The following is a 4,721-nucleotide window of genomic DNA, read 5'->3' on the forward strand; positions in this document are numbered from 1 at the left end:
TTAACTGGTTTTTTAGCAGGCAGTATCTAAACATTTTAACCAATAATTTTTATTTAAAGAAAATATATAAACTATGCTTATCATCATTGGGCATGTGAATCGCTTTACCGCCCATTGTCGTATTCCTTAAGACCCCTGAATAGACACACAGAACAAACTATTAATGATAAAAAAGTGATTCCTAAGATATTTTAAATGTTATCATAACAGCACAAAATTATATATACTTTGATTTTATATTATATTTTAACAGCCAAAGGAATCATTTGAAATGATGGTACCTATGCTTTAAAAGGAAATTCATATACTGAAAATTGTTAACCCTCATTTAATTGATTTTTGTACTTTCATATGAAGCAAAATATAATGGGTTGACCTATAAAACTCTGAATGGCTTAAAATAACAATGTTTGATTTATATAAGTTTGACTTAGATAAATTCAACTGAAGACCAGTTGGTTAACCAGTTTACAAAATATACATCCATTCCTCTTTTCTATTTTATAGGAATTCTACAATCTATTTTAAAATAAATAAGTAAAAACTAACAACAATGACAATTCATGATCATTTATTTGAGCTCTAATTTCTAATAGCACCGATTACTACCTTTTTATTGGTAGAGGCAAGTCCTTTTAATTTAGTATAAAAAATGATAGTTTAAAAAAAAATATAATTTCTAAAATAAAAAAAAGTATTTGACTGTCCTTTAAAGCCTACTGACTAACCCCTTTACTAACAACAATGCTTTCTCTCTCTTAATTCATTAATTTATTAGCTTCATTTCATAGAGTACACAACGAGTATTATTTTGAATTTTCAAATACTGACCAATTTACTTCAGTATATAAAGTGTGTTACTTTTTTATATATGTTTCATCATTATTTGGCCACAACTCAGTCAAAAATGCTTATAAAATATGCCTTTTTCGACGTAAAGTACTCAAATAGTTTTATTTTATTTTATGGTATCTAAGCATATAAAAGGTAACACCCAATTTTGCCTTTTGGTCAATTTTCCTTGAAATATGGAGATATCTCAAAACTGATTGATGGGGCTTGTAAAGGAACTAATTTGAGTATCTTGGGTCGAAAAAGGTATATTTTGTAAGCATTTTTGACTGAGTTGTGGCCAAATAATGATGTAACATATAAAAGAGTAACACACTTTATAGCACATGTTTAGAGTTTAGTTTCTTACGGTTTCTTTTTATTTATTTTGATATATCTGTTTATTTTCTGTCTCTGTTTTCTAAATTGTTAGACATAGAACCTCAACAAATAGCCTAAACCCTGTCTAGATTACATGGTAATTGTAAATTGAAGTTGCTAAGATCTTACTCAACAAGCTATACTAGAAAATTAGAAATGACTTCAAATTAATTTAGTGTAATTATCGATAAATTGATGCATTTCCCCAATTATGATAAACCTATTTACCACTTCTCTTAATCAAAATTATAGGTTGGTAAGTTTGGACACTGCCATTTATCATGATTTGAGAAAATTACCCAACGTTTTGAAACCAACAAATAAGAGAACCAGAACATTGGGTACCAGTATATTCCAGAGATCTAAAGGGGTAAGACAATGGCCTTAAATTGATGTACATCCCCAATGATGATAAAAATTACCCCTTCTGTAAATTACAATCGGTGTTTGAAACATTGAAACCAACCAATAAATATTCAATAGAAGTCTCCAAAGTTAATAATTTAAATAAACAAGATAATGTTATTATAAAACTTTGGGGACTAGTGTAATAAACACCCCTATGTCCTCTCCCTCCCTGAATATAATCTATAATCAAATCGTTCACTCATGCCTGAAGGTTAGGTAGATTTCTTTTCTTCAATTTACATCCATCCCTAGCAAAGCATACTTCTCCTTCCAAAATCAAAATCAAAATGAAGAAAAACAAATAAAAAACAAGGAAGATTTGTCTTTGTTAATTTGCTCATTGGCATTCTAAAGCTGTGTGAGCCAAAATTTCATTTATTCACTGAATTTACAAATATAAAATGTTTATGTTTCTCAGTGTGTTCCCATAAAACAGTATTTTTTTTGTAACAGCGAAGCTGCTATACAATAAATAACGTTTGAGATTGTCTAGACGTTTTACTTTACTTGATACTCTTATCCAAAGTCTTGCTCATTTGTTGGATTAAAATCTTTAGGGACTTTATTCAAATCTTGATAGGGTTATATAAACTAACAGTTTCCTGTAAACGGAGTAATTTTGTTTATCATTATAAGGAGTGTACCACAATAAATCGTTCATCGTCTTATCTTTTTGAAATCATACATTTTTACATCTAATAAGATCATTTCTTTTAAAAATATGATTTGAAAAATTAGTCACAATATCGTTGAGGTATTTTCAACCCAGTGTTTATAAATGATCAGTATTGAGACAAAATATTTGTTTGTTAATTAATAGTTAAAACTTTGTTTTTGGGCTACTTTATAAAATTTTACATTAATTTCTTTGAATGAACATCTTCGCTACTGCTGAGTTTATGAGTTGAGAAATAGAGTGTTCTTGCAAAATTATACATTTTTTTTACAAAAATAAATAGATGAAAATTAAATATTTTTTTGGAAGCTAGTAAAAGTTGCTGACTCAGATTAAGACGTCAAAAAAATTAACCAATGAGAGGCCACTATGAATGTTACCATTGGTCAATTACAGTGTATACTGGCCTCTCATTGGTTAATTTTTTTGACGTCATAATCTGAATCAGTCACTTTTACTAGCTTTGTTTGGCGTATAGTTGGCATAAAAATGGTTTTTGATGTAGCTGAAGGGAAGTGGATAAATAAGGGAAGAGGATTGTGGGGAAATTTTCATATATATATAGGGGAATTAGGTATATATGCGTTAATGCTTATAATGTAAATTTTTGCTATAATATTGTTTAATAATTTCTAACTATATTGTAAGACAACGAATATGAGTTAGGGTAGTAAGACCCCCACTGACAGAATATTTAATAACCAAAAGCTCCATGCTTTTCTATGCTACATTTTCTTTATTTTAATTCAGGGATCTTAGGGGATAAGACTAGGAATTATAAATATATAAACACCACCAAATACGATTAACAAAATTACCCCTTCTATAGTTAAAATCATTTTGACATTGATTTTATGTTTAAAGTAATAAGAGTCCACAAATATTTTAAGTTAACTTAACAGAGAGAGTAATCCTAAAACATTGAGACATTCCCAAATTTTAGAATAGCTGTTCTTCCTTGAAAGAGCATTTAGAAGCTAGTTGCCCAGTCACTAGTATCCTTATACTAAAGTAACAGGATGTCTATTTGTCTGTGTGTTTGTACCGAAGGATCACGCTAACCGCTAAACCGATCGGGTTCTCCTTAACAGGGAGACTTCTTATAGGTCCCGGGAAGGTTTATAACTATTTTCGGGGAGGGTACCACCACCCTCTCAAAAGAAATAAAAAACTCGAAATTGTTTTACGTTTCTCGATTTTACAAAGAGTTTCCAACGCAACATAAACGTCAATCCAACACAGACACAATTTAAATAGAACAAAAACATTTAAAGTGCCACTTGAGGCCTCTAGGGGCGTAGCGGATAGTAAAATAGAAAGATACAAGTAAGTAATATTTATTACCAAGAGATCCCATTAAAATGAACATTCAATGCAAGAAAAAACTTATGCAAATACTAGTGTGAATTCACTTCCGCAGATTTAGAACTGCATATTACCAGAGGGAGAGAGAGGGAGCAATGGGATGTTTATTACACAGGTCCCCAAAGTTTTATAATTACGTTTTCTTATTCGTTGTTTAAACAACTTTTGGGACTTTTTTTGGTTGATTAATTATAATCTAGGCCAAACAGGTATAATGGACGATGATACATATTCTGGTAGTATAATGATAACCAAAATCACCTAATATGTAGTTAAATAAAATTATTGAATGAAAAGTTTGGACTGAAGATGATTAAAGTGCCTCCACAAATTATGACGCCCTACGATAAAATCACCAACAAGAGGCCAGCAAAAATTTTACCATTGGTCAATTACAGTGTATACTTTCCTCTAATTGTCTATTCTATCGTAGGACGTCATAATCTGTTGAGGGACTTTAATCATCTTCGTTTGAACACTGCTAGTAAAAACAAATTAATCATGATTTAATACAAGAACCTAAAGTTTTTAAGCCAACGAATAAAAAATATTGTTATTAAACTTTGAAAGCTAGCATAATGTATATCCTCCCAAGATATAAACCTTCATTTAATAACTAAGCCTTTAAACATGGTATTGAACATATGAATCAAATAAATAAGCAAATATCATAGGTCAGTTACACGTCCTCTAAAAGAACAGACATACCCTCTAAATTTGTAGAAGCTGCTCTACAATCAAGCTTCATGCTGTGAATAACCCATGAAAAGATTATTGAGCATGTGAATAAAAAAGATTTATTTCGGATTTAAGGACTAGACGATTTTTATCAATGTTCATTCGATGGAACAATATAAAGCTTATATGTAAAATAACAGTAAAATTAGATACCGTAGGAATAAGTAATCTTTTATTTTTAATAATATTTTAATTTGATTAAACGTTTCAAATATGAAAAGTCCAATTTTGTAATTCGGAAGGGGTAATTTTGTTTGTCATCATTGAGAATTTATGTTCATTTTGAAATTGATTTGCCCCTTGTAAGATCCATCTAAACAGA

Source organism: Acartia tonsa, chromosome 7 (assembly GCF_053477335.1).
Source record: "Acartia tonsa isolate MP-2025a chromosome 7, ASM5347733v1, whole genome shotgun sequence".
NCBI classification, from domain to species: Eukaryota; Metazoa; Arthropoda; class Copepoda; order Calanoida; family Acartiidae; genus Acartia; species Acartia tonsa.